The 14,056-nt window shown below is 39.1% G+C and overlaps 1 protein-coding gene across 4 annotated transcripts in view; it reads left to right on the top strand.

Moving 5' to 3' along the window:
• The window catches only part of MMEL1 (membrane metalloendopeptidase like 1), a 668,752-nt gene that overhangs the window by 486,644 nt on the left and 168,052 nt on the right, over nt 1–14,056 (top strand). The gene's annotated exons all lie outside the window — the stretch shown is intronic.

The raw sequence follows: 14,056 nt of genomic DNA, 5'->3' as shown, positions 1-14,056 counted from the left end.
CTACACCAGACTCTTTTAAACAGATATATTGGTGTCTGACCAGTCAGGGAGACACTATTACAGTTTTTTTTTACGGCAAAAAATGCCAAAAGCAGGATAATACAGAGATTTGATCCATGGAACTGCAAAACCACAGTTTTATTTCTCTGGCCTACACCAGACTCTTTTAAACAGATATATTGGTGTCTGACCAGTCAGGGAGACACTATTACAGGGTTTTTTACGGCAAAAAATGATAAAAGCTGGATAATACAGAGATTTGACCCATGGAACTGCAAAACCACAGTTCTATTTCTCTGGCCTGCACCAGACTCTTTTAAACAGATATATTGGTGTCTGACCAGTCAGGGAGACACAATTACAGTTTTTTTTTATGGCAAAAAGTGCCAAAAGCAGGATAATACAGAGATTTGACCTGAGGCACTGAAAAACCACAGTTCTCTTTCTATGACCTACACCAGGCTCTTTTATACAGACATATTGGTGTCTGACCAGTCAGGGAGACATTATTACTGTTTTTTTATGGCAAAAAATGCCAAAAGCAGGATAATACAGAGATTTGACCCGTGGAACTGCAAAACCACAGTTCTATTTCTCTGGCCTTCACCAGACTCTTTTAAACAGATATATTGGTGTCTGAACAGTCAGGGAGACACTATTACAGGGTTTTTTTTACAGAAAAAATGCCAAAAGCAGGATAATACAGAGATTTGACCAGTGGAACTGCAAAACCACAGTTCTATTTCTCTGGCCTACACCAGACTCGTTTAAACAGATATATTGGTGTCTGACCAGTCAGGGAGACACTATTACAGTTTTTTTATACAGCAAAATATTCCAAAAGCAGGATAATACAGAGATTTGACCCGTGGAACTGCAAAACCACAGTTCTATTTCTCTGGCCTACACGAGACTCTTTTAAACAGAAATATTGGTGTCTGAACAGTCAGGGAAACACTATTACTGTTTTTTTTTACGGAAAAAAATGCCAAAAGCAGGATAATACAGAGATTTGACCAGTGGAACTGCAAGCCACAGTTCTATTTCTCTGGCCTACACCAGACTCTTTTAAACAGATATATTGGTGTCTGAACAGTCAGGGAGACACTATTACTGTTTTTTTTGTGTGGAAAAAATGCCAAAAGCAGGATAATACAGAGATTTGACCTGTGGAACTGCAAAACCACAGTTCTATTTCTCTGGCCTACACCAGACTCTTTTAAACAGATATATTGGTGTCTGACCAGTCAGGGAGACACAATTACAGTTTTTTTTTATGGCAAAAAGTGCCAAAAGCAGGATAATACAGAGATTTGACCTGAGGCACTGAAAAACCACAGTTCTCTTTCTATGACCTACACCAGGCTCTTTTAAACAGACATATTGGTGTCTGACCAGTCAGGGAGACATTATTACTGTTTTTTTATGGCAAAAAATGCCAAAAGCAGGATAATACAGAGATTTGACCCGTGGAACTGCAAAACCACAGTTCTATTTCTCTGGCCTACACCAGACTCTTTTAAACAGATATATTGGTGTCTGAACAGTCAGGGAGACACTATTACAGGGTTTCTTTACAGAAAAAATGCCAAAAGCAGGATAATACAGAGATTTGACCCGTGGAACTGCAAAATCACAGTTCTATTTCTCTGGCCTACACCAGACTCGTTTAAACAGATATATTGGTGTCTGACCAGTCAGGGAGACACTATTACAGTTTTTTTATACAGCAAAATATTCCAAAAGCAGGATAATACAGAGATTTGACCCGTGGAACTGCAAAACCACAGTTCTATTTCTCTGGCCTACACGAGACTCTTTTAAACAGATATATTGGTGTCTGAACAGTCAGGGAAACACTATTACTGTTTTTTTTTACGGAAGAAAATGCCAAAAGCAGGATAATACAGAGATTTGACCAGTGGAACTGCAAGCCACAGTTCTATTTCTCTGGCCTACACCAGACTCTTTTAAACAGATATATTGGTGTCTGAACAGTCAGGGAGACACTATTACTGTTTTATTTTGTAGAAAAAATGCCAAAAGCAGGATAATACAGAGATTTGACCTGTGGAACTGCAAAACCAGAGTTCTATTTCTCTGGCCTACACCAGACTCTTTTAAACAGATATATTGGTGTCTGACCAGTCAGGGAGACACCATTGCAGTTTTTTTTTACAGCAAAAAATGCCAAAAGCAGGATAATACAGAGATTTGACCCGTGGAACTGAAAGCCACAGTTCTATTTCTCTGGCCTACACCAGACTCTTTTAAACAGATATATTGGTGTCTGACCAGTCAGGGAGACACTATTACAGGTTTTTTTTACGGCAAAAAATGCCAAAAGCAGGATAATACAGAGATTTGATCCGTGGAACTGCAAAACCACAGTTTTATTTCTCTGGCCTACACCAGACTCTTTTAAACAGATATATTGGTGTCTGACCAGTCAGGGAGACACTATTATAGGGTTTTTTACGGCAAAAAATGGCAAAAGCTGGATAATACAGATATTTGACCCATGGAACTGCAAAACCACAGTTCTATTTCTCTGGCCTGCACCAGACTCTTTTAAACAGATATATTGGTGTCTGACCAGTCAGGGAGAGACTATTACTGCTTTTTTACGGCAAAAAATGCCAAAAGCAGGATAATACAGAGATTTCACCCGTGGAACAGCAAAACCACAGTTCTATTTCTCTGGCCTACACCAGACTCTTTTAAACAGATATATTGGTGTCTGACCAGTCAGAGAGACAATATTACAGTTTTTTTACGGCAAAAAATGCCAAAAGCAGGATAATACAGAGATTTGACCCGTGGAATGGCAGAACCACCGTTCTATTTCTCTGGCCTACACCAGGCTCTTTTAAACAGATATATTGGTGTCTGACCAGTCAGGGATACACTATTACTGTTTTTTTACAGGAAAAAATGCCAAAAGCAGGATAATACAGAGATTTGACCCGTGGAACTGCAAAACCACAGTTCTATTTCTCTGGCCTACACCAGACTCTTTGAAACAGATATATTGGTGTCTGAACAGTCAGGGAGACACAATTACTGTTTCTTTATGGCAAAAAATGCCAAAAGCAGGATAATACAGAGATTTGACCCGTGGAACTGCAAAACCACAGTTCTATTTCTGTGGCCTACACCAGACTCTTTTAAACAGATATATTGGTGTCTGAACAGTCAGGGAGACACTATTACTTTTTTTTTTAATGGAAAAAATGCCAAAAGCAGGATAATACAGAGATTTGACCCGTGGAACTGCAAAACCACAGTTCTATTTCTCTGGCCTACACCAGATTCTTTTAAACAGATATATTGGTGTCTGACCAGTCAGAGAGACAATATTAGAGTTTTTACAGCAAAAAATGCCAAAAGCAGGAAAATACAGAGATTTGACCCATGGAACTGCAAAACCACAGTTCTTTTTCTCTGGTCAGCACCAGACTCTTTAAAACAGCCATATTGGTGTCTGAACAGTCAGGGAGACACTATTACAGTTTTTTTTTACGGCAAAAAATGCCAAATGCAGGATAATACAGAGATTTGACCCGTGGAACTGCAAAACCACAGTTCTATTTCTTTGGCCTACACGAGACTCTTTTAAACAGATATATTGGTGTCTGACCAGTCAGGGAGACACTATTACAGTTTTTTTTACGGCAAAGAATGCCAAAAGCAGGATAATACAGAGATTTGACCCGTGGAACTGCAAAACCACAGTTCTATTTCTCTGGCCTGCACTAGACTCTTTTAAACAGATATATTGGTGTCTGACCAGTCAGGGAGACACTATTACTGTTTTTTTATGGCAAAAAATGCCAAAAGCAGGATAATGCAGAGATTTGACCCGTGGAACTACAAAACCACAGTTCTATTTCTCTGGCCTACACCAGACTCTTTTAAACAGATATATTGGTGTCTGACCAGTCAGGGAGACACTATTACAGTTTTTTTTTTATGGCAAAAAATGCCAAAACCAGGATAATGCAGGCATTTGACTGCAAAACCACAGTAAAATTTCTCTGGCCTACACCAGACTCTTTTAAACAGATATATTGGTGTCTGACCAGTCAGGGAGACACTATTACAGTTTTTTTTCTTTACGGAAAAAATACCAAAAGCAGGATAATACAGAGATTTGACCCGTGGAACTGCAAAACCACAGTTCTATTTCTCTGGCCTACACGAGACTCTTTTAAACAGATATATTGGTGTCTGAACAGTCAGGGAAACATTATTACTGGGTTTTTTTTACGGAAAAAAATGCCAAAAGCAGGATAATACAGAGATTTGACCAGTGGAACTGCAAGCCACAGTTCTATTTCTCTGGCCTACACCAGACTCTTTTAAACAGATATATTGTTGTCTGAACAGTCAGGGAGACACTATTACTGTTTTTTTTTGTGGAAAAAATGCCAAAAGCAGGATAATACAGAGATTTGACCCGTGGAACTGCAAAACCACAGTTCTATTTCTCTGGCCTACACCAGACTCTTTTAAACAGATATATTGGTGTCTGACCAGTCAGGGAGACACCATTACAGTTTTTTTTTACAGCAAAAAATGCCAAAGCAGGATAATACAGAGATTTGACCCGTGGAACTGCAAAACCACAGTTCTATTTCTCTGGCCTTCACCAGACTCTTTTAAACAGATATATTGGTGTCTGACCAGTCAGGGAGACACCATTGCAGTTTTTTTTACAGCAAAAAATGCCAAAAGCAGGATAATACAGAGATTTGACCCGTGGAACTGCAAAACCACAGTTCTATTTCTCTGGCCTACACCAGACTCTTTTAAACAGATATATTGGTGTCTGAACAGTCAGGGAGACACTAATACAGTTTTTTTTTACAGAAAAAATGCCAAAAGCAGGATAATACAGAGATTTGACCCGTGGAACTGCAAAACCACAGTTCTATTTCTCTGGCCTACACCAGACTCTTTTAAACAAATATATTGGTGTCTGACCAGTCAGGGAGACACTATTACTGTTTTTTTTACGGCAAAAAATGCCAAAAGCAGGATAATATAGAGATTTGACCCGTGGAACTGAAAGCCACAGTTCTATTTCTCTGGCCTACACCAGACTCTTTTAAACAGATATATTGGTGTCTGACCAGTCAGGGAGACACTATTACAGTTTTTTTTTACGGCAAAAAATGCCAAAAGCAGGATAATACAGAGATTTGATCCATGGAACTGCAAAACCACAGTTTTATTTCTCTGGCCTACATCAGACTCTTTTAAACAGATATATTGGTGTCTGACCAGTCAGGGAGACACTATTACAGGGTTTTTTACGGCAAAAAATGGCAAAAGCTGGATAATACAGAGATTTGACCCATGGAACTGCAAAACCACAGTTCTATTTCTCTGGCCTGCACCAGACTCTTTTAAACAGATATATTGGTGTCTGACCAGTCAGGGAGACACAATTACAGTTTTTTTTTATGGCAAAAAGTGCCAAAAGCAGGATAATACAGATATTTGACCTGAGGCACTGAAAAACCACAGTTCTCTTTCTATGACCTACACCAGGCTCTTTTATACAGACATATTGGTGTCTGACCAGTCAGGGAGACATTATTACTGTTTTTTTATGGCAAAAAATGCCAAAAGCAGGATAATACAGAGATTTGACCCGTGGAACTGCAAAACCACAGTTCTATTTCTCTGGCCTACACCAGACTCTTTTAAACAGATATATTGGTGTCTGAACAGTCAGGGAGACACTATTACAGGGTTTTTTTTACAGAAAAAATGCTAAAAGCAGGATAATACAGAGATTTGACCAGTGGAACTGCAAAACCACAGTTCTATTTCTCTGGCCTACACCAGACTCGTTTAAACAGATATATTGGTGTCTGACCAGTCAGGGAGACACTATTACAGTTTTTTTATACAGCAAAATATTCCAAAAGCAGGATAATACAGAGATTTGACCCGTGGAACTGCAAAACCACAGTTCTATTTCTCTGGCCTACACGAGACTCTTTTAAACAGAAATATTGGTGTCTGAACAGTCAGGGAAACACTATTACTGTTTTTTTTTACGGAAAAAAATGCCAAAAGCAGGATAATACAGAGATTTGACCAGTGGAACTGCAAGCCACAGTTCTATTTCTCTGGCCTACACCAGACTCTTTTAAACAGATATATTGGTGTCTGAACAGTCAGGGAGACACTATTACTGTTTTTTTTTGTGGAAAAAATGCCAAAAGCAGGATAATACAGAGATTTGACCTGTGGAACTGCAAAACCACAGTTCTATTTCTCTGGCCTACACCAGAATCTTTTAAACAGATATATTGGTGTCTGACCAGTCAGGGAGACACAATTACAGTTTTTTTTCATGGCAAAAAGTGCCAAAAGCAGGATAATACAGAGATTTGACCTGAGGCACTGAAAAACCACAGTTCTCTTTCTATGACCTACACCAGGCTCTTTTAAACAGACATATTGGTGTCTGACCAGTCAGGGAGACATTATTACTGTTTTTTTATGGCAAAAAATGCCAAAAGCAGGATAATACAGAGATTTGACCCATGGAACTGCAAAACCACAGTTCTATTTCTCTGGCCTACACCAGACTCTTTTAAACAGATATATTGGTGTCTGAACAGTCAGGGAGACACTATTACAGGGTTTTTTTACAGAAAAAATGCCAAAAGCAGGATAATACAGAGATTTGACCCGTGGAACTGCAAAACCACAGTTCTATTTCTCTGGCCTACACCAGACTCGTTTAAACAGATATATTGGTGTCTGACCAGTCAGGGAGACACTATTACTGTTTTTTTATGGCAAAAAATGCCAAAAGCAGGATAATGCAGAGATTTGACCCGTGGAACTACAAAACCACAGTTCTATTTCTCTGGCCTACACCAGACTCTTTTAAACAGATATATTGGTGTCTGACCAGTCAGGGAGACACTATTACAGTTTTTTTTTTATGGCAAAAATGCCAAAAGCAGGATAATGCAGGCATTTGACTGCAAAACCACAGTAAAATTTCTCTGGCCTACACCAGACTCTTTTAAACAGATATATTGGTGTCTGACCAGTCAGGGAGACACTATTACAGTTTTTTTTCTTTACGGAAAAAATGCCAAAAGCAGGATAATACAGAGATTTGACCCGTGGAACTGCAAAACCACAGTTCTATTTCTCTGGCCTACACGAGACTCTTTTAAACAGATATATTGGTGTCTGAACAGTCAGGGAAACATTATTACTGTTTTTTTTTACGGAAAAAAATGCCAAAAGCAGGATAATACAGAGATTTGACCAGTGGAACTGCAAGCCACAGTTCTATTTCTCTGGCCTACACCAGAATCTTTTAAACAGATATATTGGTGTCTGAACAGTCAGGGAGACACTATTACTGGTTTTTTTTGTGGAAAAAATGCCAAAAGCAGGATAATACAGAGATTTGACCTGTGGAACTGCAAAACCACAGTTCTATTTCTCTGGCCTACACCAGACTCTTTTAAACAGATATATTGGTGTCTGACCAGTCAGGGAGACACCATTGCAGTTTTTTTTTACAGCAAAAAATGCCAAAAGCAGGATAATACAGAGATTTGACCCGTGGAACTGAAAGCCACAGTTCTATTTCTCTGGCCTACACCAGACTCTTTTAAACAGATATATTGGTGTCTGACCAGTCAGGGAGACACTATTACAGGTTTTTTTTACGGCAAAAAATGCCAAAAGCAGGATAATATAGAGATTTGATCTGTGGAACTGCAAAACCACAGTTTTATTTCTCTGGCCTACACCAGACTCTTTTAAACAGATATATTGGTGTCTGACCAGTCAGGGAGACACTATTATAGGGTTTTTTACGGCAAAAAATGGCAAAAGCTGGATAATACAGATATTTGACCCATGGAACTGCAAAACCACAGTTCTAATTCTCTGGCCTGCACCAGACTCTTTTAAACAGATATATTGGTGTCTGACCAGTCAGGGAGACACAATTATTGCTTTTTTACGGCAAAAAATGCCAAAAGCAGGATAATACAGAGATTTCACCCGTGGAACAGCAAAACCACAGTTCTATTTCTCTGGCCTACACGAGACTCTTTTAAACAGATATATTGGTGTCTGACCAGTCAGGGAGACACTATTACAGTTTTTTTGCGGCAAAAAATGCCAAAAGCAGGATAATACAGAGATTTGACCCGTGGAATGGCAGAACCACCGTTCTATTTCTCTGGCCTACACCATGCTCTTTTAAACAGCTATATTGGTGTCTGACCAGTCAGGGATACACTATTACTGTTTTTTTACCGGAAAAAATGCCAAAAGCAGGATAATACAGAGATTTGACCCGTGGAACTGCAAAACCACAGTTCTATTTCTCTGGCCTACACCAGACTCTTTGAAACAGATATATTGGTGTCTGACCAGTCAGAGAGACAATATTAGAGTTTTTACAGCAAAAAATGCCAAAAGCAGGAAAATACGGATATTTGACCCATGGAACTGCAAAACCACAGTTCTATTTCTCTGGTCAGCACCAGACTCTTTAAAACAGACATATTGGTGTCTGAACAGTCAGGGAGACACTATTACAGTTTTTTTTTACGGCAAAAAATGTCAAATGCAGGATAATACAGAGATTTGACCCGTGGAACTGCAAAACCACAGTTCTATTTCTCTGGCCTACACCAGACTCTTTTAAACAGATATATTGGTGTCTGACCAGTCAGGGAGACACTATTACAGTTTTTTTTAACAGCAAAATATTCCAAAAGCAGGATAATACAGAGATTTGACCCGTGGAACTGCAAAACCACAGTTTTATTTCTCTGGCCTACACCAGACTCTTTTAAACAGATATATTGGTGTCTGAACAGTCAGGGAAACACTATTACTGTTTTTTTTACGACAAAAAATGCCAAAAGCAGGATAATACAGAGATTTGACCCGTGGAACTGCAAGCCACAGTTCTATTTCTCTGGCCTACACCAGACTCTTTTAAACAGATATATTGGTGTCTGACCAGTCAGGGAGACACTATTACAGTTTTTTTTACGGCAAAAAATTCCAAAAGCAGGATAATTCAGAGATTTGACGCGTGGAACTGCAAAGCCGCAGTTTTATTTCTCTGGCCTACACCAGACTCTTTTAAACAGATATATTGGTGTCTGAACAGTCAGGGAGACACTATTACAGTTTTTTACGGCAAAAAATGCCAAAACCAGGGTAATACAGAGATTTGACCCATGGAGCTGAAAAACCACAGTTCTATTTCTCTGGCCTACACCAGACTCTTTTAAACAGATATATTGGTGTCTGACCGGTCAGGGAGACACTATTACAGTTTTTTTTACGGCAAAGAATGCCAAAAGCAGGATAATACAGAGATTTGACCCGTGGAACTGCAAAACCACAGTTCTATTTCTCTGGCCTGCACCAGACTCTTTTAAACAGATATATTGGTGTCTGACCAGTCAGGGAGACACTATTACTGTTTTTTTACGGCAAAAACTGCCAAAAGCAAGATAATGCAGAGATTTGACCCGTGGAACTACAAAACCACAGTTCTATTTCTCTGGCCTACACCAGACTCTTTTAAACAGATATATTGGTGTCTGACCAGTCAGGGAGACACTATTACAGTTTTTTTTTTATGGCAAAAAATGCCAAAAGCAGGATAATGCAGGCATTTGACTGCAAAACAACAGTAAAATTTCTCTGGCCTACACCAGACTCTTTTAAACAGATATATTGGTGTCTGACCAGTCAGGGAGACACTATTACAGTTTTTTTTTTTTACGGAAAAAATGCCAAAAGCAGGATAATACAGAGATTTGACCCGTGGAACTGCAAAACCACAGTTCTATTTCTCTGGCCTACACGAGAATCTTTTAAACAGATATGTTGGTGTCTGAACAGTCAGGGAAACACTATTACTGTTTTTTTTTACGGAAAAAAATGCCAAAAGCAGGATAATACAGAGATTTGACCAGTGGAACTGCAAGCCACAGTTCTATTTCTCTGGCCTACACCAGACTCTTTTAAACAGATATATTGGTGTCTGAACAGTCAGGGAGACACTATTACTGTTTTTTTTTGTGGAAAAAATGCCAAAAGCAGGATAATACAGAGATTTGACCTGTGGAACTGCAAAACCACAGTTCTATTTCTCTGGCCTACACCAGACTCTTTTAAACAGATATATTGGTGTCTGACCAGTCAGGGAGACACTATTACAGGTTTTTTTTACGGCAAAAAATGCCAAAAGCAGGATAATACAGAGATTTGATCTGTGGAACTGCAAAACCACAGTTTTATTTCTCTGGCCTTCACCAGACTCTTTTAAACAGATATATTGGTGTCTGACCAGTCAGGTAGACACTATTATAGGGTTTTTTTACGGCAAAAAATGGCAAAAGCTGGATAATACAGATATTTGACCCATGGAACTGCAAAACCACAGTTCTATTTCTCTGGCCTGCACCAGACTCTTTTAAACAGATGTATTGGTGTCTGACCAGTCAGGGAGACACAATTACTGCTTTTTTACGGCAAAAAATGCCAAAAGCAGGATAATACAGAGATTTCACCCGTGGAACTGCAAAACCAGAGTTCTATTTCTCTGGCCTACACCAGACTCTTTTAAACAGATATATTGGTGTCTGACCAGTCAGGTAGACACTATTATAGGGTTTTTTTACGGCAAAAAATGGCAAAAGCTGGATAATACAGATATTTGACCCATGGAACTGCAAAACCACAGTTCTATTTCTCTGGCCTGCACCAGACTCTTTTAAACAGATGTATTGGTGTCTGACCAGTCAGGGAGACACAATTACTGCATTTTTACGGCAAAAAATGCCAAAAGCAGGATAATACAGAGATTTCACCCGTGGAACTGCAAAACCAGAGTTCTATTTCTCTGGCCTACACCAGACTCTTTTAAACAGATATATTGGTGTCTGACCAGTCAGGGAGACACTATTACAGTATTTTTTTACAGCAAAATATTCCAAAAGCAGGATAATACAGAGATTTGACCCGTGGAACTGCAAAACCACAGTTCTATTTCTCTGGCCTACACCAGGCTCTTTTAAACAGATATATTGGTGTCTGACCAGTCAGGGATACACTATTACTGTTTTTTTACCGGAAAAAATGCCAAAAGCAGGATAATACAGAGATTTGACCCGTGGAACTGCAAAACCACAGTTCTATTTCTCTGGCCTACACCAGACTCTTTGAAACAGATATATTGGTGTCTGAACAGTCAGGGAGACACTATTACTGTTTCTTTATGGCAAAAAATGCCAAAAGCAGGATAATACAGAGCTTTGACCCGTGGAACTGCAAAACCACAGTTCTATTACTCTGGCCTACACCAGACTCTTTTAAACAGATATATTGGTGTCTGAACAGTCAGGGAGACACTATTGCTTTTTTTTTTAACGGAAAAAATGCCAAAAGCAGGATAATACAGAGATTTGACCCGTGGAACTGCAAAACCACAGTTCTATTTCTCTGGCCTACACCAGATTCTTTTAAACAGATATATTGGTGTCTGACCAGTCAGAGAGACAATATTAGAGTTTTTACAGCAAAAAATGCCAAAAGCAGGAAAATACAGAGATTTGACCCATGGAACTGCAAAACCACAGTTCTATTTCTCTGGTCAGCACCAGACTCTTTAAAACAGACATATTGGTGTCTGAACAGTCAGGGAGACACTATTACAGTTTTTTTTTACGGCAAAAAAATGCCAAATGCAGGATAATACAGAGATTTGACCAGTGGAACTGCAAAACCACAGTTCTATTTCTCTGGCCTATACCAGACTCTTTTAAACAGATATATTGGTGTCTGACCAGTCAGGGAGACACTATTACAGTTTTTTTTTACAGCAAAATATTCCAAAAGCAGGATAATACAGAGATTTGACCCGTGGAACTGCAAAACCACAGTTCTATTTCTCTGGCCTACACCAGACTCTTTTAAACAGATATATTGGTGTCTGAACAGTCAGGGAAACATTATTACTGTTTTTTTTACGACAAAAAATGCCAAAAGCAGGATAATACAGAGATTTGACCCGTGGAACTGCAAGCCACAGTTCTATTTCTCTGGCCTACACCAGACTCTTTTAAACAGATATATTGGTGTCTGACCAGTCAGGGAGACACTATTACAGTTTTTTACGGCAAAAAATGCCAAAACCAGGGTAATACAGAGATTTGACCCATGGAGCTGAAAAACCACAGTTCTATTTCTCTGGCCTACACCAGACTCTTTTAAACAGATATATTGGTGTCTGACCGGTCAGGGAGACACTATTACAGTTTTTTTTACGGCAAAGAATGCCAAAAGCAGGATAATACAGAGATTTGACCCGTGGAACTGCAAAACCACAGTTCTATTTCTCTGGCCTACACCAGACTCTTTTAAACAGATATATTGGTGTCTGACCAGTCAGGGAGACACTATTACTGTTTTTTTACGGCAAAATATGCCAAAAGCAGGATAATGCAGAGATTTGACCCGTGGAACTACAAAACCACAGTTCTATTTCTCTGGCCTACACCAGACTCTTTTAAACAGATATATTGGTGTCTGACCAGTCAGGGAGACACTATTACAGTTTTTTTTTTTATGGCAAAAAATGCCAAAAGCAGGATAATGCAGGCATTTGACTGCAAAACCACAGTAAAATTTCTCTGGCCTACACCAGACTCTTTTAAACAGATATATTGGTGTCTGACCAGTCAGGGAGACACTATTACAGTTTTTCTTTTTTAAGGAAAAAATGCCAAAAGCAGGATAATACAGAGATTTGACCCGTGGAATTGCAAAACCACAGTTCTATTTCTCTGGCCTACACCACACTCTTTTAACAGATATATTGGTGTCTGAACAGTCACGGAGACACTATTACTGTTTTTTTTACGGCAAAAAATGCCAAAAGCAGGATAATACAGAGCGTTGACCCGTGGAACTGCAAAACCACAGTTCTATTTCTCTGGCCTACACCAGACTCTTTTAAACAGATATATTGGTGTCTGAACAGTCAGGGAGACACTATTACTATTTTTTTGGGGGAAAAATGCCAAAAGCAGGATAATACAGAGATTTGACCCGTGGAACTGCAAAACCACAGTTCTATTTCTCTGGCCTACACCAGACTCTTTTAAACAGATATATTGGTGTCTGACCAGTCAAGGAGACACTATTACAGTTTTTTTTACAGCAAAAAATGCCAAATGCAGGATAATACAGAGATTTGACCCATGGAACTGCAAAACCATAGTTTTATTTCTCTGGCCTACACCAGACTCTTTTAAACAGATATATTGGTGTCTGACCAGTCAGGGAGACACTATTACAGTTTTTTTTTGCGGCAAAAAATGCCAAAAGCAGGATAATACAGAGATTTGACCCGTGGAACTGCAAAACCACAGTTCTATTTCTCTGGCCTACACCAGACTCTTTTAAACAGATATATTGGTGTCTGACCAGTCAGCGAGACACTATTACTGTTTTTTTACGGCAAAAAATGCCAAAAGCAGAATAATGCAGAGATTTGACCTGTGGAACTACAAAACCACAGTTCTATTTCTCTTGCCTACACCAGACTCTTTTAAACAGATATATTGGTGTCTGACCAGTCAGGGAGACACTATTACAGTTTTTTTTTTTAATGGCAAAAAATGCCAAAAGCAGGATAATGCAGGCATTTGACTGCAAAACCACAGTAAAATTTCTCTGGCCTACACCAGACTCTTTTAAACAGATATATTGGTGTCTGACCAGTCAGGGAGACACTATTACAGTTTTTTTTTTTTTAGGAAAAAAAGCCAAAAGCAGGATAATACAGAGATTTGACCCGTGGAACTGCAAAACCACAGTTCTATTTCTCTGGCCTACACCAGACTCTTTTAACAGATATATTGGTGTCTGAACAGTCACGGAGACACTATTACTGTTTTTTTTACGGCAAAAAATGCCAAAAGCAGGATAATACAGAGCTTTGACCCGTGGAACTGCAAAACCACAGTTC

This window comes from Phyllobates terribilis, unplaced genomic scaffold, assembly GCF_046119375.1.
Source record: "Phyllobates terribilis strain yellow unplaced genomic scaffold, ASM4611937v1 Scaffold_12__6_contigs__length_324123572, whole genome shotgun sequence".
In the NCBI taxonomy this organism is placed as follows: domain Eukaryota; kingdom Metazoa; phylum Chordata; class Amphibia; order Anura; family Dendrobatidae; genus Phyllobates; species Phyllobates terribilis.
The sequence above is the reverse complement of the archived record's forward strand: the minus strand, read 5'-3'. Positions and strand labels throughout refer to the sequence as shown.